The 25,351-nt window shown below is 35.4% G+C and overlaps 1 protein-coding gene across 23 annotated transcripts in view; it reads left to right on the top strand.

Annotated features, from left to right (window-relative positions):
* The window catches only part of NRXN1 (neurexin 1), a 1,091,189-nt gene that overhangs the window by 126,819 nt on the left and 939,019 nt on the right, over window positions 1–25,351 (top strand). The window lies entirely within an intron of this gene.

Genomic DNA, 25,351 nt, shown 5'->3' with positions numbered 1-25,351 from the left:
TTGTTTACAGTCCGGTTCTGTGATAAATACTAAAAAAAGAAAAAATGAATATGTAACAGCATTTATACTTTTTATATATTGCCCACCCATGGATACTTTGTAATATATTTAAGCTTGTTATCCATAACAGATCATGGTAAAGAGATCCAAAGGGGAAGTTGAATAGCAAATGGTGAGCTCATGTAAAAAAATGCTATAAAGATATCTTTATACAATGGAAAATTTAATTATGATGACTTATTTTTTTTGGAGATTATGGTGAAAGAGGCATTAAATAAAACAGGAATATTATTTCTACAAAGATTATGCTTTAGGGGATAGAAATTGGGTTCCTAGAGTCTACTAAAAAAGAAAAGATAATATATTTATGAGACATTTTAGAAATGACAGTTATCTGGGGATATATTAGCAGATTTTTTAAATTCTGCTACAGGAACTGGTTAAAAGAATGGTGGGAGAACCAGAAAAAGCTGGGAGAGGAGTGTGGAAGGTGAGAAAGCCAAGTTTCGGGGAGGGGATGGGGCTCAGGCTAGTCATCCTGTGGTTGTTTCGACAGCAAGACGCTCTTTTCCCAGGTCAAAAAGATGTGGGGAAGTAATGATAGCAGCCTGAGGGGGCAACTTTGGGAGCTAATCGAATTCTGTACATAAAGGGTTACACATTTCAAGTGATTTGGAGGGACACCCAAAGGTATCCCCGTGCCAGGTATAAATCTCCCAGTAGCCCTGCTATGTTGCAATTTTTTTAGCATACAGTATTTGAAAGTACCACATAAGTTGACCTATGGATCAAATGGAATTTGATTATTGATAAATGATTCAAATAAAAATGGGTAATTTTCAAGGAAAACAAAATGTAACAAAATCACCAACTGCATGGAAGAAAGACTTTATTTTAAAAAAGGTCAAAGACATTTATTCTTTGTATACATATTTTGAAGGCTCACTGTTTCACAGATTTTTGAGAAAGGGAGTAGAAGAAATTAGAAGGTTTGTGTGTGTGTGTGTGTGTGTGTGTGTGTGTGAATGGTGCATTCATTTTATAGTAACATATTACTGTTAATGAAAAAGAATCTTTTCTTTTTATATCTCAGTGAGCCTGAGAATTCTAATCAAGAAATAATTGTCATCTTTTATGCCTCTAAATAACAAAGCAAGATGTTTTCCTTTAATTTATTTTTTAATTTCCTTGATTAGGGTATTAAGATTCTGTGTAACATGAACTAGTTTTAACATAAATCAGATGAACCTTTTGTTCTAGATGACACAGTAGAAAAAGCTCAGCATGCTTTGGACTTGCTTGGCTTAATTGCTCCTTTTCATTAAAAGGGAATATACAATGAAAAACTCGTAATTCTTTCCTGTCCCTTAAATCCTTTCTGGGGTAGTTTTTGGGGACTTAGAAATTATGTGAAAGTTATGAGAGAGTGGTTATTATGCAAAGTAAAGAAACCTTGGCATTTATTCATGTGACTGTAGGTCTGTTAACATTTTGACTGAGAGAGAGTATTTTAGTGAAAAGTAATTTATTGGATTCAGAAAATACGTGGTGATATTTTTTAAACAAAGATAATTGTGAAATTCACTAAAATCAGAGAATCACGGTAATTTCTTTATAATGAAAAAAAATTAAATAATAGAATCACAGATTTGGCAGAACTTCAGACGTCTCCTACTCCACATGCCTTCTGAGCAAACTCCTCTGGTGGTTCCGCCATGATTCTGTGATGGGCAGCAATGCAAACTCAGGTTATGAGTATGTAAGGCGCGTGTACTTGCCCCCTCACTACCAGTCTTTTTAAGAAGTATTAATTATTAAAGAGTTTTTCTTTATTTGAATCAAAATCTTCCTACTGAAACTATCACCAATTAGCTATCTGCATGTTATTGTTGCTTCTTAAGATACTTATTGAGTTTCTCCAGTGTGCCATGCTCCGTTTTCAGTTTCTCTGCAGTTAAACGCTGATATGGCCTCATCCACATTAAATTTTTTTTCTATACATTACCCACCCTTATATCCAAATCCAAATCTTTTTTTCCTAATTTTATATTTTCAGTTTCTAACATCATTCTTCACAGTGTTGAAATCCTTCCTGTATCTTTCTTGGCCATCTTCTCCTCCTGGCCTAAATAAACACTAATTGTCAGGATATCTCTTGAAGTCAAGTCCGGAATTAATCACAGCACCCTAAATGTCTGAACAAGGCACCATAAAATGGAAGCATTCTCTGCTTCTGGAAATATAGACACCTCCAGTCAAAAGTGTGTATTGTTTGTTTCGTGTTTTTGATCAGTTTACCAATTGCTGACTCATGTTGAACTTTTAGTCATTTGAAACTTCAGTTTTAGTTTTGCCAGATGAACTGTTCGAAGCTCAGCCTTTCCATATTCTCTGCAACAATTACTATTGTGAGCCTACTTCAAAGCATGCAGTATTTCTATTCAACTTCATCTTTGATTATTAAAAAATAAATATATACTCAGTGTTCTATGCAAAATGTTGAGAATGCAGAAATAAATAAGGTGTGGTATAAAAGCAAGGCATCCATCTCCGATTTATAGCTCAGTAGTAGGTAAAGACATTTTTACATCTGAGTCCCATTAACAGTTAAAGCCTCATGATAAAAGTTATTTCTAGGACCAACATTCCTTATTAACTGAGTCTTATAGAACAATTGAGTGTGTGGTAGATTATTGTGGCTGAGTAGTGTATTGGTTTTCTCTCAATGCCATAACAAGTTTCATAAATATAACATCATAGCACAATCATATTATCTTGAAATTTCATAGGTCACAAGTGCACCCTGGGTCCCACTGGGCCAAACTCAATGTCTCAGTGGAGCAGGTGTCCCTTTCTGGTGGGTCTAGGAGAGAATCGACTTCCTTTCTTCCTTTTCCAGCTGCTGGAAGCTGGCAAAGAGCTCCCGTTGTGACCCCTTTCTGTTGTCTTCAAAGCCAGCTACCTTGAATGTTTTTGACATTCTATGTAGTCACTTTTCCCTCAGACTATGTTGAGGGGAAAAAAAAACTCTTTTCTGTTTTTTTTCTACATATAAGGAGTTTGTAATTGTACTCGGCCCACCTGGATACCTGGATAATTCAGGATACTCTATTCTCCAGTCACCTGATCAGCAAATTTAATTACAGCTGCAACTGTATTTGACTTTGCCATGTCATGTAATATATACACAAGTTCTGGACATCTTTAGGATACCATTATTTTGTGTACCACAGGTATAAACATTAAAAAAAGGAAAAATGTGAATCAAGTCATGGAGCTATGGTACAGACACGCTGTTTCTAAGACTTTAAGCAATTGAACATGAATGGACAAGGGAACCTAGAAGATCCAACTGGGAAAAACAGATAAGGTCAAGGTGATGAAAAGTCTCAGAGAACAATATAAAGTTTGCTTTTTAGAAAGATTATTCTGGTAAGAGAACAGATGTGAGGAATGCAAAACTAAAGATAAGAAAACAGTAAGTCAACTGTGATTTAGTCAAGGGAGACATCAAGGGCTGATCCAGGGATGTCCAACCTTTTGGCTTCTCTGGGCCACAGTGGAAGAAGAATCGTCTTGGGCCACACAGTGAATACACAAATACTAATGGGAACTGATGAGAAAAAAAGGTTTTAAATGCATTTACGATTTTGTGTTGAGCTGCATTCATAGCCATCCTGGGCCACATCCTGGCCACACGGGGCCCACAGACCACAAGGTGGATATGCCCTAGGCACTTTGTATGGCGTCAGAGATGGAGGAGACTGAAGGGATTTGCTACCTCCTAAAGAGTTGAGTTCAACAGGACTTGTTGATTGATTATTCAGGACTGAGGGCAAGACTGGAGGCATGATTGACTTCCATGCTTCCATCTGAAGTCTCTGGGTGAATTGTGGTATCATTCACTAAGACAGTATGAATTAATGAAGACATAGTGAAGGTGGAGAGGTGATGACGAGAAAAATATCCTGATTTCTATTTTATTTCATGGACACAACCAGTCAACTATTTGAAATCTCACAATTTCATCCTTGTGCCAACTACAAATATGATTTATATCCACTTTGTGTTTTAAAAATGGACAAAAATGTGGTAAAAAAATAGTCATCAGAATGCTACTGGGGATCACACTTCAGTAGCCACTCATATCAATCTGAATTCACTGAATAATATACTACCAGCTTTGACTGTAGTCATAGTCATATCATATTTCTCCATGCATTTCAAATACGAGGGGGGCCCAAAAAACCTGGTATTATGTTCTGAAGTGCAGGCCCACTGTAGTACGGGCTTCCCTAGCTAGGTGAGTAGTGTTTTAGGAACCCATCTGTATCAGTGTACCAGCAGGAGTTGTTGTGAGAGGCTGCATTTGGCTTCATTAATTTTTTGAAGACAACGTGTTTGCCCATGTCATAATGGGCGATTCATGAGTGCACTTGTTCACACTGCACTGTGTTGAGCAGTTTTTGACCAAAAATGGCAAGACCTTCAGGCTCACTCTCCCTATTCACCACAAATCAACCTGAGCATCTTTATTTTTTGTTTCTTCAGATGAAAAATGTCCTCAAAAGGAAATATTTTGCCGATCTGGAAAAGGTAAAACAAAAAGTAGCAGAAGCACTAAAAGGCATCAAAATCAATCAATTAAAAAACTGTTTTGAGAGTGGCAAAATGTTTCAATAGGTGTGTTGCATCAAATGGGGAGCACTTTGCATGAAGGTGACTGAAGTTTAAACAAGTGAGAATACATACATAATTTTTGTAAATAAATTCCATTTGGGGTCCCCCCCTCCTATGTCATGTTTTTTAGCTATTTAAGAAATAGACCACACAGGATAACAAGAGGTTAATTCTTAAGAAAAGAAAGTCCCTTGAAGATGTAGTAATTGAATTGGAAGAGGTGAGAAGGTGAGGATAGACTTACCAGGGAAGGGAGCAACTGGAAGAAGAATGGCATGACCGGAAACATTGACACGGCATCATTCCAAGTATGGCATGTTTTGGCTGAAACAGAGAGAGGTCTAGCTGGGGCCGGGGGGTGGGGCTTAGAGTCAAGGAACTGGTGGCAACCTGGTTCATAGCTGCAGTTACTTTAAATTGAATTCGAATGTCTTAGGGCAGGATAGGCACTCTCCATTTTTCCATCGTCTCTCTAATTCCTTACGGTGTGCCCTAACCAGATACTCTCATTGATATTGCTTCCCTGGTGCCTTAGATACATGGTGTATGGCCCTGGATTTAGAAACTTGTTTTTGCAGTCAATACACTGCCAATTAGTGTGTGTGCATGTGCACCATTATTAGAAATTGACTTAAGGAAGACATTTTAACGGTAGAATGGATTGCCATTTGTAGTACTGAAGGAGGGTGGGATGATTAGAGGAAAATAAATGAGTTAGAAGGTTGTAAAACAGTTCATGGAGAAGGCAGTGGACCCTAAACTATTGTAGTAATCCCTGGTAAAAGAAAGGAGGGATCAAATGTGAAAGACTGCCATCAAAATTTCCCTAGGGAATGGTTTGGGTCTTGTTCTGTTCGTGGTGCTTAATATGGGGCAATGTAGAGAGATACTCAATAAATAAATGAATGAAGACTTTGGAGGAATTAAAGTGGATGTGAAAGGTGAAAGGAAGTAACCAAAGGTGACTTAAAAAGCCTTAATATGAATAACTAGAAGTATCATGTTTCTGAAAGACTCTATGGGAGAAGAAATTTTATCTTATATAAAGTTCAGAAGAGAGATTTAGGAAGACACATTCGATACAGAGATGACCACGAGAATATGAACCTTAGGGTGGAGGACATAATTCAGAGAGTACGAAAATATTTAACGTGGAGGTAATGGTTTATTTTAATTCATCCAACAAAAATATGTTTCAAGATAAACAACAGATAAGTAACTGGAAAAAAGATCAGATGATTTAGTGCAGAGAGTTGTTTTATGGATGACAAAATTGAGGGAGAGTTTTTTTTGTTATCCAACAAATAAATATAAGACTTGATCCTGTAAGGTACAAGGATGTTCTTTGAATCCTTTCAACACATTACTTCAATGCTTCCTGCTTTTTACTTGAAAAAAAAAAAAAAAGCCTGTATTGTCTCATTCTCTGCTTTATCTTGCCAACTCTGAAGCTGATCCATTTGGAAGATTCAGGTATAGACTGTTTAATACTTAAGGACTTGAAAATAGCTTTCCCTCAATTTCAAGACCTAATATAAAAGTTGGCACTGCAAGAAAGCCTAGGCTGAAAGCCACCAGCTTTATTTTATTAATTCCAACTCTTTCGGCCCGGCCACATTGATTGTCTCATTTTTCAAGTCAAATTGTTGGAATGAAACAAATTATATCCTTCAGTTCTAAATTTCACATACTTGTATATGGTGAGTAAATGTTGGTGGAGTTCTTGGAGCCCATGTGGGTGTCTCCGGACCACCACTAGGGGTTAGGAGCACAGAGGGGGTGGACCTTAGAGCCTTGTCCAGATTCAAACAGAGTACAAGAGCCTTTCCCAGGATAAAAGAAGTGTCCCTTATTTTAAAATATTTGAAAAACTACTAGAGGTTATTAATCTCAGAGTTTTAGCCAGCATTTCATAGTTGTGGCGTTCATGGATTACGTTAAAACATTCCAACTCCTGCTACTTCAAACGAATAAGTCATGAAAGTTCAGTTTTACTGTGAAAGTACCGTGGAGCCATGGGCCCTGAGCCCTGTGGTAAGCCACATCTCTGGTTCCTTAGTCAGTCTAAGGCCGCATTGAGAAGCAAGGGTTTCAGGTGTTCACAACGAAATGAGAGGCTTTCCACTGTGAGGAAAAGAAATACATTTGAGACTTTTTTTTAGAAGCAATGCATAATGTTTTCATGTATATTCTACTAGTTCTATTTGTTTCTATTGCTGTTTGTAAGCCAAGTTGTATTTTCTGTTATAATTCATAGGACAGCTATTCAGAAGGCTCATTGAAACAGCAGAAAGTAAGCGATAGATAAAATTGAGGTCAGGGTGGTCTGGGTGGTGAATCCCTAGAAAACAGAACACATAAAGAAGATATTTAGAAGGACCCTCAAACTAATTCCGGTATCTTATTTTACTTTATTTAAAAAAAAATTATTTAGCCCTGCCTAAACGAAAATAGCTTCGTTCTTCCTATTTATCTTATTCCCATCCTGTACTGAGGAATACAGGATGGGAATGCAACCTCAGCATCTTTTGTATTAAGTTGTATCATTGTAATTTTCCATTCTCAACAGCTCCATCTTTTATTCATAAATAGTTGTTTATTACTTGTAGAGGACATTCTCCAACTTCCCTTACTCTTCTTCTCCTCTTCAAACACCACTACTGGTGGTTCTGATTGAGGTGAAGTTATAGATTAGTGCATTAAATTAATATATTAATTTAATTTTCAACTTTTAAAACACATTCTTATCTAGTATCTTATAATAACTCTGAGATAAAGGAGCAATGATATTTTACTTTTTGGAAGATAAGAAAGCTTACCCGAGACGGTAACTCTCCCCAGTCACACAGTGGTGGTGAGGTCCTTGTAGGGTGAGCTCGAAGATACGTGCTCTTCCTCAGGGGAGTGGGAGCCTGATGAGGTGTGGCATGTGGTGGGGGTTGGAGATTTGGAGAATCAAGACCCATGATGCACTTACAAACCCAGCCTTGTCCAACTTGTTATTGTGGAAACTAGTCCCTTAGGCTGGTCCCTGTCACCCAAGGAGAAACTCAGGTTTAGAAATGTTGAGCTCTTTTTCTTGGCCACAGAGATGGATTATTTCTTTTATTGTATCGCCCACGCTTCCCTTTATAACATGCATGTCACTCCAGATTGTCTGATTACTTTATGATTAGGTGCTTTATTTACACCAAAAAGTTCCCTATTGGTTGCTTTCATATCTTATCTTTCAGTCATTATATATATTTTAAAATATCTCTGTGTTCCTGATATCATAATACAGCACCAGTATCTCCCAGGACACCTAATACACTGCTATAGATGGTGTATGAAAGCCCTTGCTGATTGTTTTAATGTAGAAGGCTTTAGAAAGCTGTCATTTTTGTCCGTTTTCGCAGTTCATATATTTAACTTAATTCTGCCAGATATCAAAGGTTCTATAACATCACCTACATGAGGTTATGTCAAGCAAAAATGCTGTAAACAAGAACATAAAAGTGATTTGTGTGGTTTTCTGTCACCTTTTCCCCAGACTTTCCACAGATTTCTTTAATACATCCTGCAAAATGTTAGAATAAAACAAGCTCAGCATCTCTTCAAGGAGAACTTTGATATTATTTTTACTCTTTTTCATTTTTAAAGGTTTTTGTGTGTGTATTATTTCCTTCGTTTTCCTCTTTGAGTATGTGTGTGTGTGTATGTATGTGTATGTATGTATGTATATATATATATATATATATATATATAATTTTACAGGGCTGCCCTTACACAGAGGTATAAACTCATGGGAAGTAGCACCCACATACCCACATCTACTGACTCTGGCTGGGGGAGAAGTAAACAACAAGGCCTTGAAATGAAAAAGAGGAAGCCCTAGACTTTCATAGGCACAGTGTAAAGCAAAGACCCTCCTTTTATGCCTCATACCACCTTATTCTGTCATTGTAAAAGCACTGACTATTTTAGACTCTTGCACCACACGGTTAAGAAAGATTTTTGATTTTATGGCATTGGCACCTCCAGCAATGAGAACCTCAGAAATCACAATGGCATTCTGCTAATTCAGATTATTGATCTGGAGATTTGCTGCAGATGTTTGAATCCTGTGGGTTTGGAAGTATGTGAAAAATCAGGATCAAAAGCCAATTTATTGCTTTAGAATCTGCTTCATTTATTTGGGGGACTATAGTTTAATTTTAAGTATTTATGCCTCTGCTGAATAGTTCTTTAGCAAATGTTCTGTAGAAAATACATAATTTTTTTTCAAGCTGTGTCTTCAGTCTTAACTCTCTGACAGATATATCTTTAAATCATCTCTATTTGGAAATAACTTTCAGTCTGTCTACAGGAATCTGGAATTTGCTTTCCAAAATTGGTACTTTATTTGAAATCTGTTATGATTCCTTGAGCATTCAACATGCTGCAGAGAATGCTTTCATAGAGATTTGTTTCCTTGTAAAAGTAAACTAAACAGTTTATTCTTTAAACTCTATTTTACTCAATATCCTCCATCAATCATATAAAATATAGGTCTATTCAAATACACTTTCAAAGCATTACTTTTGGGAGAATAGCTAATATATGTTCTTTATATTAACCAATTCATTTTATAAGAAAATGAAAAATTTTTAGTAACTAGGAGTTTGGGTTCTAAAATAATTTATTGATAATCCCATAGAGCATTATACCAAAATTGAATCATAGGAAGAACACAATATCTTTCCATTTCCTTTCTCACATCCTAGGAACATGCACATCTGCTTTATTTGCTATTTAATAAAATGTATTATCATTCTGGAAACCAACTATAGTAGAGGATCACTTGAAAAAAATCTTTTGAAATGTCTGGCCTTAGAATTAGAATGCATGATTTGAAAAGGGTTCCAGATTAAAGCTGTAAAATTGCTTGTGTTAAAAAAGTGAAACTCTAACCAAAATCTTTGTGAGTTGCCTTTAAAGCAACAGAAAATGCTGTAAATCTACGTAGGGACCAGCTCTAAGGGGAAATGAACTGGCATAAAGAAAGAAAAGAAAAGAAGTTTAAAGTGAAAAGATGCACCCTGGATGGTATAGCTCAGTGGATTGAGCGCAGGCCTGTGAACCAAAGGATCATGGTTCAATTCCCAGTCAGGGCACATGCCTGGGCTGCAGGCTAGTTCCTCAACAAGGGATGCACGAGAGGCAACCATACATTGATATTTCTCTCCCTCTCTCCTTTCTTTCCCCTCTAAAGATAAATAAATAAAATCTTTAAAAAAATAAAGTGAAAAGATCCTTCAAAGAGACACAGAATGACATAAAGTTCCTGAAACATTGACTGGATGACACCCAAACTAGTCAACTTTATCTTAACTTGAAGATAAAAAGAACTTTATCTTCAAGCTTAGTAAATTACTAGACCTAGAACAAGTCAAGTAATATTGGGAAATTGTGTGACCTTTCAAATCTGAACTAAACTTGTCCAATAATTTTCTAGTAAAACCTGGTAAAAAGGTGTACTCTTGCCTCATGGTTCAATCCATTGTAATCGATTGTTACTACCATTGTTTCTGTTTTTGCTGGCATCAGTTTTATGAAGGAGCAATTGATAACAAGAAACACACATTTCAAAAGTACAGTTAGATGAGTTTTGACAGTTGGGCACACTTGCAAAACCACACCATCATCAAGATACAGAGCATTTTCATTACTTCCAAAACATCATCCGTGCCTCTCTGTCTAATTCATTCCTGTTCCTATTACACAAGCTGATAAGCAGGAGAACTACTTGACAACAAAGCTGTTGCTCTTAATCATTTACTCTATTTTATTTTAAAAAAGAAGATATGTTTTATGTTATTTCTCTCATCAAAACACTGCAATTTCTCTCCATTTACTTTAAACCTGAAATGAAAGTTCATACGGTAGGTACATGGCACGATGTTATTTGTTTCCATGTGACCTCTCAGACCTCCCACTCATGCTCTGTGTCACACTGAACTTGCTGTTCCTCCATCAAAGGCCCTTGACTATAGTGCCCCTTCTGCTAGGCTTGCTTTGACTCACTCAGGTCTTTGAAGTCTGCTCAGATTTTACCTCACTGTTGTGTATCCTGAACCGTTCTATTAAATACCACAACCTTCCACCTCTTGCCTTCTGCTCTCCCAATTCTTTCTACCCTTACATGCTTTCCTCTTTTTTGTCCATAGTGCATATTATTTTCTAATACATGAACGAATGACTCATTTTACTGGTGTAATGATTGTTGTCTGACTGTGTCCGCAGAATACAATCCCCTCAAGAGAAGTTATCTTTGTTAGTGTTGTTACTTGATTCATCCCAAATGTCTGGAATAGTGTTTTCTTAGTTGGCACAACTAAAACAATTATTATAGACTGGCTGACTTAATCAACAAACACATTTCTCACAGTTCTGCAGATGAGTAAGTCCAAGATCAAGGTTCTGACAGATTTGGTGTGTGGGGAGTGTTCTCTCCTTGGTCTGCAGATGGCCATCTTCTCCATTTATTCTCATACACACAGAGAAAACAAATTATTTTGTCTATGATAAGGCTGCTAATATCTTTTATGTGAGTTGCATCCTCATAACTTAATTGCCTCCCCAAATCCCCACTTCCTAATATTATCTTGGGGGTTAGCATTTCAACATATAAATTTGAAGGGGCCAAAATAATTTAGTCAATAACAGGTGTCTTGCATATAGTAGGTTCCCATTAAATATGTTTAGGATATGAGTAGGAATAATTTTGGTCTTCTTACCCTATCAACTAATTTTTCTTCTCAGAAGAAATGGCATTAAACAACATTTGGGTGACTTAGGGACATTAATATCCAGCTTTATAACAGGTCTCTGTATAGGATATGAAATAGTTTACTGTTTTAATCTCCTCTATGATCTTGTGTCTCATATTTTATTAGACCACAATATCAGTGATTTCCTAGATTGTGTCTTAGAGTTGAGAGGAGCCTAGAAGATAACTAGGCTCTAAAAATCTCAACTTTGGGAGCTTTGGAGTGTTGCAGACCAATGATGTTTCACAAGGGTTTTGAATTTGGGAGTCCTTTAGATGAAACTTCTTGATAAATCAGTTATTTGTCTTAAGCTACCCTGACTCATTCCTTTTAGAGTCGAGTCTGACCCTGATACACAGTTAACTAGACTGCCTCTAGTAAAACTTATTTTAGGGAAGAGAAAATAGAGAAGTGGTGAAGCAAGTCACCTACAGGGATATGATGGCTTGGTGCCATTTTCCTTGAAGGGAAAAGCCATCCAATATTGTGGAAGCATTTGCCAATTAATTACAGCAAAGATTAATGAGAAAATGTTATCATCTCTGCCCTTTTGGTTTACCTTTTTATTCAGTCCTTTAGTTAACATCCACAAAATGGCTCATTGTTTGTGGTCATTTTAGCACAAATGTGTGATTTATTTCAGCATCATAAACTACTCTTAAATGGTCTGGGTCATACAGAAGCTTCCATTAAACTTGGTGAAGGGGAAAATGATTGAATCATTTCTTATTTACTCTTGTGGTGAGTCCTTTGTGGTGGGAACCCTATTCAAAGTGAAAATATTTTATTTACTACTATTTCATGTTACTTGTTGCAAAAGCAGTGGTGACTACATTTGGTATGAGGGGGATGGGGAGTAGTAACATGGAGGAATAATATCAGTATCATTTTATATTTTCAGGAAGAATATAATCTTGGGGGAAGGCGAGGACACTTTTGTCTCCTAGTCAGAAAATTATTAGGTTGCTATTTGGAACTATATTGACATAATTTATGTTTTAAAACTAAATGTCTCTTGCCAAATTTTTGTTTCAATTAATTGAAAATGTAAAATAGCTTCTCTCAAATGATATATTTTTCTAATAGATTGAGTGATATAAAATATATCTTGGTAAGTGTATTTATCTTGCTGAGGTAATTTCTATATGTTGTATAACCACATAGGGAACCCACCATTTTATTAGCAGTAATTTTTACCTTGATCTTCATAGGTGTTGGTGGTAAATATTTTTCATGTTCAGTGGCCTTAAACAATGTGAAATAAATGTACACAGTGAAGTACTATCTGTTTTATTCCAACTGTTTGTATACACACATAAAATATTTATTAAATGTTTCTGCTTCCATGGAAGGCATGTTGAAAGGAAGTTCTACATGAATAATCAGGGTCAAATCTTCAACTTTCTTCTGATTGGCTTCAATTCTCTTTGCTGAAAATAATGAACAGTTACTGACAGTTTCACCAGTTTCATTTGTCAAAACTCTGAGAATAAGTCAAGACTTTAGTAAATGAAGGGCTGGAAAATGCTGAAAGATGCATTTAGCACCAAGGAAATAGTTATTAATGAAGACCTTTTGTTTACCAAAAACACTCCGTATTTTTTAATGCATACTCCGATTTATATTTATGTCATTGTAATTACCATATTTTCCTAAAACAATCAAAGATGATGCTATCAATTCAATAAAAATTAGAATCACATAGTAAAGATTTGTTTTACACTAACATTTTATTTATACAACATGAGGCATTTTAGATGTGAGAACAGCTTCTAAGAAGCATCTTTTGGTCTTTTAATTATTAAACAGTTTAAATGAGGCAACCAAACCAAATTCTATATCCGACCCTACTTAAAAATGTTCTAGTGAAGCTGCCTTTTATAGTATAGTTCTCATAAAGAATTCTATGCAAATGTCAAATGTTTTATTGTGGGAAAGCCCTTAGAAGTATTCAGAATGCTAAGTTGAATAGATTTAACTATTAAACGTTTGTGTCTTTTTTGGCTTTAGTCAAATTATCAGTAAATGGCAAGAGTTTCAACAAAGCACCAATCTACTTTAAATTGACAGGTACATCTATAAACACATGTGGGTCACCTGGGTCCTTCAGGGAACAGAGGCTCAGATATAGTCAGGGATACAATAATCTGTTGAGAGGGAACAACTGTTGAAAGAGAGGGGGAAGGAAGCAGAATGAGAGGTGGGTGGGGCATGGGATAAACCTCTAACCATGATACAGATCCAGTGGTCTCTCAGCTACCTCTGTGGATTGCTCTGGAGCAAAGATTGCTCATTAGAGGACTTCCAGGTTGGGTAGCAATGTCCAGGTCCCCATACTCTCCCTGCCACCTTCCCAATGTTAGCTGTTGGCTGTCCAGGAAAGCATGGCCTCAGCAGATCCTGAAAGTGCTCATTGTTATCAGTTGTCACATAATTCTACTCCTCGCAGCTGAATAGTATGTTATTGAAAGGAACACTGAGTGACATATGGCAGCTGACACACCATCATGTGTTCCAACATGTAATAAGTTTTTATACATGTATATTTATGAGTAAATATGTCTGTGTACAAAATGTCCAGTGTGTTTAAATACAGAATGACCATGTAATTTGTAATGTATATCATTCGATCTAGAGTCAGTAAGATTTTTTTAAGTTTGTAGATTCTTCTCAATGGTTAAGAAGTCCGTGTCAAGGTCAAACCATTCACCTGTCCAGTGAATCTGTATGTGAAGGTCAGACTGATTAGGTGGCTCTTGCTTTTGATCACTATAAGCACTGTTGCCTTTGCAAAGGCACCAAATTAATTCCACATCCATGAATATTATTTTTTGCATGGGGATACACGTTCTAAATTGTGAAGGATTGATAAATTGTGATACCTAAAGCAAAGAACCTGAGATTTATCCATCCTTAGGAGAGATGCGTGGATCTCTTGATTCCCAATAGCTGAATAAGAACAGCTAGTTATAAGAAACGATACAACTTCTATCAGTAATTATTCTTTTTACAATTTTTATTGATATCATATTTCCATTTTCAAGGCTTTACCTACTGAAATGTGCTTGACCGATGTCCTCTTCTGTGTCAGGGTTCTTCACCCGCCGCCCTTCCTGCATTCAGATGCTGGCAATACAAGCATCCATGCTTCATTGTAATCCCGGTCCAACTGCCCCTTCTCCATCCAATTGGAAACAGCACCCTTATCGCTATCTTCTTTTCTGCTTTTAAAAAATAGTTATTCCCATGGAGTATTATATAAAATAGTGATTCCTTTGTTCAACTTAACAAAATGGCATGCTCTATAATGGCAGAGATTTTTTTCTCTATTGTATGCTCTTGTATCCCCAGCCCCGATAATAGAGTATGTCCTTTACAATTGGCACTCAAAAAATATTCATGGGATGAATGACTGGATGGATGGTGAATGCATGAGGAAACACATAAACATGTTGAGTGGTCTCTGCCTACCACCACCCTCAAGAGAGCAAGAGTTTACCCAGATGTGGGCTTAGGCTACATTCCCAGTTCAGGAGAAGCTGTACCATCATATGGAAAAGTGGACTTTTTCTCCCCCCAGAATATTCAATTTAACAGCACATATTAGAGAGAAAGAATGTTTCTTAAACCTTGGCATGTAATTTCATGAAAGCAGCAGTCTGTGTTAACCAATCATTGCTGCAAATAATAACCAGTCAATTTATATAAAAATCTTCTCTTCTTTTAAGTATTTGGGAGTCTTTCGAACAATTCTCAGTTAGGTCAATGGGAATCTCACAGTCTTCTGTCAGATTGCATAATCATTTTTTTAATATTCAGGAATAAGCACAGACTGTTCCATTTATTTCCACTAGGAAGTGGGGAAGGGGCAGGCAGACAGGGGCTTTGCCACTGACTTACTGTCTTGTCCTTTCTGGTCAGTCTGGTAATCAGGTAGCATCCCATCAATAAGGCTGAAATTGGTATTGATTTCAACGTGCCACTTTTCTATTTATTTTGCTTCAGAAGCAGCAATGTAGGGGATACTCTCTTCTCCACATCATCACATCGGGGTTCACTTGGCCTCCTTCTTCATTTACTATTGAAAGCTGGAAGTACAGATCTTTCAATAAATCACTAATATTTTACCTTAAAAAATCAATACCTACTGATAGACTGTCTCCCTGGCTGGGAATTTTGACCTCAAGGAAGCAATAGAACATCTTTTTTTTTCCAGAACAAGAAATCTAAGGCTCTAATGAGTAAAATATTAACATATATAAATAAATATATGCTATGTTTTTTCTAAACTGGGATTATAAATGTAAATTTTGCAATGTTTCATTGAAGCTTTATAAATCTGTTCTTATATTCCTTATATTGAAATGTAATTTAAGAACCATAATTATAATGATGAGAAATCTAATTATTAGTAGTTTGTATTTTGTACATAACAATGGAACAGAAATCAAATATTGTGCTGTTCACTACTGCAGTGGTGTTTAGACATCTGATTTCAGAATGTAGCCATTAGGAGCTGGTAAGGTGATACTAAAATGAAAACGGTACTTGAACAACAATTAAAATAAAATTAAAAAAATGAAATTCTCAGTGCATGATTCTGTTCATGTTTTTTGGTTTAATATTAAATGTAAATTGAAAAAGTATATTTTCTCCATAGTTGTTATTTTAGGAAGAACCAGAAGTTCTGATACATTTATTCAATGCTTGGTTCCTAAAGGGCAAAGATAATGTCCTTTCCAGGTTCTGTGGAGTGTGGTGATACAATTGTTTTTAAGGTCAGAGATTCACTCATTTCACCATATTTGTAATGGATTCAATGTATGGTAGTATGATATTGCTGGCCTATACACCTCTCTAAACAAAAGCACTCTTTAAAATTAGATGACCTGTAAGATGAGGAAGTTTTATATTTAGTAGTTCAGAACTCTGCCCAGTACATACACTTGTGTTTGAGTTAAATATAAACAATCTCTATGTTAATGTAAAATCTTAAAGACTTAATATGAGCACATGAATACTAACATGTTATTAGCACATAGCATTATAAAGATTTTAATGTTGATTAGTTGGATATATTTGAAAGATAATATGTTTAGAAAAATGCATTTTTATTAATTATTGGAAAAGAGCTGATAGAAAAGACTTACATGTTTAATAAGGACTAACTTGATGATATCCTAAACGCCATGTTTTCCTAAATGCATATTATATAGTATATTCAGTTGTTATATGTATGAATTTTTTAAATTTATAAATACTTATAAAAATTTATAGTATTTATATTTTCCAAAATTGCTTATGATGTAATGTTAGAACTTAAATCAATGATGCAACCTGTCTTATTCTACATTTAAGTGAAAAATTCTTTATATTTGAAAAAATGTACAAGTTGCATTACAGTATTTCATTATTTTGAATCTGAGGTTCAAAAGTTAAATTTAAATTGGGAAGGAAGCCACTTACCAGAATTGTTTTTCATTCATTGTGATGGAAGGTCATTTTAATTTGCCTGAACCTAAGGAATGTGTATTGAGCATTTACTATGTAGTAAGAGTTGGTGATAGGTAGCATGGAGAAAGGAGAAAATAGTACTATCTTTAAATAATAAAACATAATCACATGCAAGTGAATGTAAGAATCCGCAGGAACACAGCACTTGGGTGTTCAGAAGAGCTCAGAGGACACTTGCAGCCTGGGGGCCAGTCCAGAAAACTTCGTGAAAGAGGGCACATCTCATACAAATTCACTTGAAATCTTTCTGGAATTCGAAATACATTAAAGAGTAGTGCAGGAGTCTTGTGGTTCATGACATTAAAATTCTTTATCAGTTTCCACATAGCCAGAGTGATCCTTTTCACGGAAAGAGTGAAAAATGATCAAGTTGCGACTGAGTATAATGAAAATCTTAGGTGCTGTGCTAAGATTAGACTTTACTTTTAGGCTATAGTAATCTGGTTTGTAAAGTAGAATACCAATTAGATATATTATAATCTGGTATTTCCAAACAACAAGGGTGCTTTTTCATGTTGTGACAACTATAAAAAGATAAAACAGGAAGCAAATTCTTACAAAAGGTAATTATCAAACCTGGCAGGTAAAGAGAAACTATTTCTTAATCGGAGATGGTACATAAGTAATGATTTGTGCTAATTATGCTATAAAAATTCAACAAGACTTAAGCCACAGAATTAAAATAGAGTATCTGTATCATTGTTCTGATGTTTTGTGATGATTGAAACAACATTGTTAGCACAAGTAGGAATCTGCTATTGTCAAAGCAAAATTAAGTATAAATGTAAGGAACATTAGACTTTTTCCTGAAGTTAATATAGATTCCAGTTATTATGCTTAAAGACTTTCTGCAAAAAGAGAGAAAGAAGGAAGGGGAAGAATAGCTGGTAGAGAAGGAAGAAAGGAAGCAATGAGGGGAGAAAGGAAAGAAGGAAAAAATGTTTAGTCTCTTTTAACTCTCCCTATCACTTGGTTAATTTTACAGCCCTCCTTTTTACTTCTCTTTTTTTTCTATTCTGTCCCTCCCACATGAGCCTCACCTCTTGTTTAAACCATTCACAATGCCATCAAACCCCTGGCAAATTCTGTTCTCCCAGTACTGAATACCGAATGTGATCTCTGACAAAATTAAATCAGAATAAAACTAAAATTCAGCTGCCTTTGACCTAACCATATGGCTTCCTTTCCTTACAATCTGTATGCTTTGTGTCTTGTCAGTTCCCCCCATTGTTTGTTTTACAATTGTTAAAGTTTTTAAAAATATGTTGGGTTAATAGTATAGATGAAATCATACAGTATTTGGGGCTTTTTTGTTCAATTTATTTTGCTTAACATAATGCTCTCTAGGTCCGTCCTTGTCACAAATGGTAAGATTTCATTATTTTTATGGCTGAATACTATTCCATTGTGTATATGTACCATGTATTCTTTATCCATTCATCTATCAATGGGCAGCTAGGTTGCTTCCATAGCCTGGCTATTGTAAATAATGCTTGAATGAACATAATGGTGCATATGTCTTTTCAAATTACTATTTTTTCCAATAAATGCCAAGAAGTGCCATTTCTGGGTCCTATGCTAGTTCTGTTTTTATTTTTTATTTTTTGAGATATCCCCATACTGTATTCCACAGTTACTGTACTACTTTACAGTTCCATCCACAATGCACAAGGGGTCCCTTTACTTCACATCCTTGTCGACACTTGGAATTGGTCATCTTTTGATAATAGCTCTTCTGAGAAGTTTGAGATGATACTTTATTGTGGTTTTGATTCCCATTCCCCTGGTGCGTAGTGGTGTTGAGCATCTTTTTATATGCCTGTTGGCCATCTGTCTCTTTTCTTTGAAGAATTGCTTATTCAGCTCTTCTGCACCTTTTTAAATTGGATTGTCTTTTTGATACTGAGTTGTATGAGTTCCTCATATAGTTTGGATATTAGCCCTCTATTAGGTATATTATTTAGAAATATATTCTTCCATTCAGGACATTGCCTTTTTGCCTTGTCAGTTGTTTCCTTTGTTGTACAAAAGTTTTTTAGTTTGATGTAGTACCATTTGTTTTTATTTTTGCTTTTGTTGTCTTTGCCTTAGGAGACATATCTGAAAATATAACAAGGCCAGTGTTCAAGAGTTTACTGCCTATGTCTCCTTCTGGGAATTTTATGGTTTCAGATCTTATATTCAAATTGTTCACCTATTTTGAGTTTATTTTTTGTATATGTTGTAAGAAAGGGTTCTAGTTTTATTGTTTATATGTATCTGTCCAGTTTTCCAAATGCTATTTATTGAAGAGATTGTATTTTCACCTTTTTTGCCTCCTTTACTACAGATTAATTGGCCATCTAAGTGTGGGTTTATTTGGGGGGGCTCTCTATTCTGTTCTATTGATGTATCCATCTATTTTTGTTCCAGTACCAAACTGTTTTGATTATTATAGAATCTGAGCCACAGCTATCAGTCAAGAAAAAGAAAAGGTATCTAAATTGGAAGGGAAGAAATAAAGCTGTCACTATTGGCAGATGGTATGATATTACATTCAGAAAACCATAAATATTCCACCAGAAAACTACAAAATTAATATTCATCTCTGTTACATTTTATACACAATTAATGAAATAGAGAAAAAGAAATTAAAAAAAACAACCTCAATTATAACTGTATCTAAAAGAGTAAAATAGCTAGGAATAAATTTAAACAAGGAGGCAAAAAACCTGAATTCTGTGAACTATAGGACATTTATGAAAGAAATTGAAGTAGACACAAATAAATGGAAGGGTATACCATTCTCATGGATTGGAAGAATTAATATCATTGAAATGTCTATGCTGCCCAAAGCAATCTACACGTTTGATGCAATTCTTATCAAAATACCAGCGGCATTTTTCTCAAAACTAGAACAAATAATCCAAAAATGCATATAGAACCACAGAAGAGGCTGATTAGCCAAAGAAATCTTGAGAAAAAGAAGTTGGAAGCATCACACTCCCTGCATTCTGACAAATTTTAAGAGGGTTATCTCTTTCCTCCCAGCCACTTCTGCTACCATTCTTGTTTTGAGGGATTAAGAAGATACATAGCATTATTTCTTTTTAAGCATATTTTATTAATTATGCTATTACAGTTGTCCCATTTTTCTCCCATTTACCCCACTTCACCCTCCAACCTCTCTCTCCATCAACCCCCTCTGCCCTAGTTCTTGTCCATACATATAAGTTCTTTGGCTTTGCATTTCCTATACTGTTCTTAACCTCCCCCTGTCTATTTTGTGCCTACCAATACTGCTTCTTATTCCCTGTACCTTTTCCTTCCTTCTCTCCCTCCCACTTCTTGCTGATAACCCTCCATGTGATCTCCATTTCTGTCGTTTTGTTCTTGATCTAGTTGTTTGCTTAGTTTGTTTTTGTTTTTCAGGTTCAGTTGTTGCTAGTTGTGAGTTTGTTGGCACTTTACTATTCATAGTTTTGATCTTCTTTTTCTTAGGTAAGTGTAGTCTAGATCTTCTTTTAAGTGTAGATCTTGTAAGTGTAGATCTTCTTTAACATTTCATGTAGTAAGAGATTAGTGATGATGGACTCCTTTAACTTGACCTTATCTGGGAAGCACTTTATCTGCCCTTCCATTCTAAATGATAGCTTTGCTGGATAGAGCAATCTTGTATATAGGTCCTTGCCTTTCATGACTTGGAATACTTCTTTCCAGCCCCTTCTTGCCTGTAAGGTCTCTTTTGAGCAATCAGCTGACAGTCTGATGGGCACTCCTTTGTAGGTGACTGTCCCCTTATCTCTTGCTGCTTCTAATATTCTCTCCTTATCTTTAATCTTGGGAAATTTAATAATGATGTGTCTTGGTGTGTTCCTCCTTGGGTCCAACTTCTTTGGGACTCTCTGAGCTTCATGGCCTTGCATGTCTATTTCCTTCACCAGTTTGGGGGAATTTTCCTTCAGTATTTGTTCAAATAAGTTTTCAATTTCTCGCTCTTTCTCTTCTACTTCTGGGACCCCTATGATTTGGAATTTGAAATGTTTAAAGCTGTCCCAGAGGTTCCTAAGCCTCTTCTCATTTTTTAAAATTCTTGTTTCTTCATTCTGTTCAGGTTAGAACATTTGTCTGTTTAGAACAGAATGGTATTTCTTCTGTTCTAAATAATTGATTTGAACCCTGGTTTCCTCCCCTTCACTTTTGGTTCCCTGTACATTTTGCTTTATTTCACTTTGTATAGCCTTCATTTCTTCATTTTGCATATGAAGTTGATCATTTCTGTGAGCATCCTGATTACCAGAGTTTTGAACTCTGCATGTGATAAGTTGGCTATCTCTTTGTTGCTTAGTTCTTTTTTTTAAAGTTTTGATCTCTTCTTTCATTTGGGTGATATTTCTTTGTCTTGGCACACCTGTTATGTTGTATGGGGTTGACCTTTGCTATTCCCAGGGAAGGGCAACCCAGGTCACTGTGTTGTGGCACTGTATGTGGGGGAGGGGTCAGAGAGGGAAAAATGGTGGCTTTTAGTCACTTCCCTCACTTCCCACAAGTGTGTCCTTTTGGTGTTCGTTCCCCAGGCAAGTGGGTTTGTGTACATTCTAGGACACTGTGGGTCCCTCCAACAGACTTTCCTGTGAGACAGAGTTTCTCCCACCACCACAACCCTACAGGTTTTTATAGCTAGAGGTTTTGAGACTTTAGTTTTCCATGCTGGAACCCTGGGCTTTGTGGTCTGTCCTGCTCCCTAGTTGTTCCTCCAGGTTTATCTTCATGCAGATGTGAGACTGCCTGGTCCATAAGTCGTTGCTTCACCTGCCCTGTTCATCAGCCACAACCTTGCCAGGTGTCCTCGGTACCCCAGCTGCCCTTCTCTGCCTCTCCTACCAGTCTGGATGAATGTTTCCTCTTTAACATGTCAGACCCCCATACAGTTCAATTTTCTGGCAGTTTTGATTGCTTTTCGTTTTTAGATTGGTCATTGTCCTTCTTTTGTTTGTGAGAGGAAGCAAAACATATCTACCTACATCAGCACCATGGCTGGAAGCTCCTTGAAGGCATTATTTTTTAATGTAAGGATCTTGACCAAAAGCATATTTAATGGCTTATTGGAAAATTTTAAAAACATTGCTTATATATTACTGGGTCTTTTTCTACATTTTTTAAAGGGATGCCCTTGCTTCATTTTGTTTTCCCCAAAGGAAAGATTAAGAGTTAACGATATTACAATATAGTGTGAGAGTCTTGGCAAGAACTAGAGTCTAAGTAAGCAAAGTAAACACCTTCATAATAGTGAAGAAGTGTACTCTTCCCCCTCACCATGAACATGAATTAAATTGGTGAAACACAATGGCAAAATTAAATATCTGGCATTTATTGAATGTTATGAAAAAATATATGCCAAATGGAAGTTCAACATCATACCCCTGAAAATTTTTGATCAGTTTATCTCATAGGTATTAAAAGGCTAAATAAAGTCAAGCCATCAAAACTGTTTGAGGCATTTTTGCAAAGCTTTCTTTAAAAATTTTCAATGTATTGAGTGATAGTGGCTATTAAATTTATTGAGTTATAGGGGTAAATAAATTATATAGGTTTCAGATGTACAGTTCTATGAGAAAAGAAAGCCTCTTCAATAGATGGTGCTAGGAAAATTGAAAGGCACATGCAAAAGAACGAAACTAGACTACGCTTTGCCCCAAAGCTTTTGTATTTCAAATTTTTGCCATACTCTGGAAATTTTACTAAAAGTTATTCATTTTTGAGGGCATGGGAATGCTTCAAAGCTCTTTTTATTATTCTTAGTATTTACAAATTCTATTAGCTTTCTCAATAAAATAGTATTAAATAGCTTATTATATATATGAATCTGATATTTCCATTTAAAAGGTTTAAGTGCTTAATTTTTTATATAGACTCTGAAAATCCAAGAAAACAAGAGTAGACTGCAGTACTCTCCTTGATAAGTTACAGGGGAGATGCCAGAATTTTTTTTCTGATACCAGGCTCTTATTTAGTAATGGAGAACAATCTAGCAAAATTGGAGTTGATAAAAAAATTTTTTATGCTGAAAATATAGACTTGAATAAAATGAGGTTAGTAGCATTTATTCTTAGGTAATTTCATTAATTTTTCAAGAAAAATATATTCTGATAAGTGATTACTACCAGTAACTGTGGTGATGAAATTACAAGTTCCCATTTAAACCCCTATTTGCTATGATAGCCCTCATCACAGTTTTAGCATATTCTGAAAACTCTTTGGAGTTCAGCTAATTATTTTTCTTGAGAAAAGACACACAAATACATGAGGACAATCATGTATGTACCTATTACAGGAACATATATTAGTGAATTGATGATGGAGCTATTAACCATATGGTATTTCTCTGGATATTTTAAACTCAGGTTCTCCAAATAACAATGTAGCTGTTACTAGATACCCCCCACCCCAAAGTATGAATGAAATAAAACTGGTTCCTCACAAGCCATTTAAAACTTGCCAGGCAGAATATGAGCAAAGGTTTTGTGACTATTCAGTGGATGTACTGTTTCTTAGATGGACATATTGTCTGTTTCACACAAATGTTCCTACCCAACCCAGGTAATTGTCCACAGAACCTGAACGTTACTAATCTGCTTCCTGGCAGCAAATAACTTCCCCTGGGCCTTCAAATATTCATAATTCTCTTTTGTTTTTAGTTGTCTATATCTCAAATCTTACAAGATTTTTGTCTAATTTATTCCCTTTAAAATTGCGTGCCAAAATAAAAGTTTTTCTTTTCAAAATTAGCAGAATTTACTTAAATAAGAACTAGGGTATTGTGCGGAAAAATAATATAACATTTGTGCATCAGAATTTTCCAGAGCTTTTTTCAAACCATTATCTTATAGATTTCCGAAAGAACCCACGAGACAAACTTAGTATGTCCAAGAATTTTTAGTAAATTTCTACCTTTATTTTCCTATCACCCCCCTCTTTTTTATTTTTCTCATTTCTCTATGCTTTCAACTGTATTTTTAGTATAAGTTGTCCAGCCATTCATAAACGTTTTGGGGTAAAAACATTTGAATGTGGTTTCACATTAAGTCACCAATGTATGTTTGTTATACTCCCCATTAGAATATTTAGAAGGAAGCACTCAAATGATTTTAGTAGTCTATAAAATTATCAGATACAAATCTCTGTATTAGTTAAAACCAGTATTAGAAACTTATTCAAAACCAAATTGCAGAGTTTTTTATACTTGGTCATCAGTTGAATTATCTTAGATATTTTATTTTGTGTTTTAGTTTTCCCTATAGAGAGTTATTTGAGAAGAGATAATTATCTAAATTTCCCTTATAGCTTTAGTTGTTTTGGACTGAACTAAATTGTGTAGGCAAAGGAGAATGTGTGTGTGTGTGTGTACATATATATACAACATATATAATTAATATTTCATATATGTTTCAGCAATAGACAGAAACATTTACAATGTACGTTTTACATACACGTTCTGGGCAAAAAGATAAATATAAATTTTCCCAAGAGTTCTTCACATAGATTATTTTCCAACATCATCATTAAACATTTAAGTGTAAAAATAACTATTTTCTTTCAAGTTGAGTCCTTCGTGGGAATTATTCAGGATGCTCATGGCTGGTTTCAAATGGTATGTTCTTCAAGTCTCTTTGGACAACTTCATTTTTATATTACCACTCAGTCGTGTCCAAGCTTTGTGTGCTTTGGGATCAAAAGGGATTTTATTGTGGAAGTTTTCACTATGGGATTATTATAGCACTTTGATTAGTTTTCCTTATTCTATCATATGTAGTTGTTGCAAATAAACATATAAATAGGTACTGATGTTTCGGTTATTCTCAAAATAAGAATATTTGCAAAGTTGGCATCACTTGTTGGCATCATTTTTTTGTAATTTATGGTGAGGAAGCTTATCTGTTTAAGCACTTCATTTAAATTCTAAATGTATATTTAAGGTATAACTTTCTTGACTGACAATAAATGAGCCATTGGTTATAGTTAATAATGTCTATGTATTAGGATGTCACAGCAGACCATAAAAAATAGCACATACTGTCACATCCAGTATGATAGATTTTATAAAACTGTATTGCATAAAGATGAGCCCTCTTATATTACCTTGCAAGGTCGCTATAGTTACTTAGTATTGCTTCATGGTAATTTTACTTTTCTTAGTAATATTAGAAACTGAACCCCAAATCCAATTTTATATTGTTCTTAAATCTCCTCTTTGTAAATAATCTCCTTTATAAAAGTTTCTGAATTCTTTCATGATTGTTTTTCTTTCTTCCACAAATTAATTATTTTGAGTAAAGCAGAGAATGAGAACTTGAGCATACATTTTTTTCCAGACACTGAATATTAGA

This window comes from Sturnira hondurensis, unplaced genomic scaffold (assembly GCF_014824575.4).
Source record: "Sturnira hondurensis isolate 20B ecotype Veracruz unplaced genomic scaffold, ASM1482457v3 Scaffold0006413, whole genome shotgun sequence".
Taxonomy (NCBI): domain Eukaryota; kingdom Metazoa; phylum Chordata; class Mammalia; order Chiroptera; family Phyllostomidae; genus Sturnira; species Sturnira hondurensis.
This window is presented reverse-complemented; position numbering and strand designations above follow the sequence as displayed.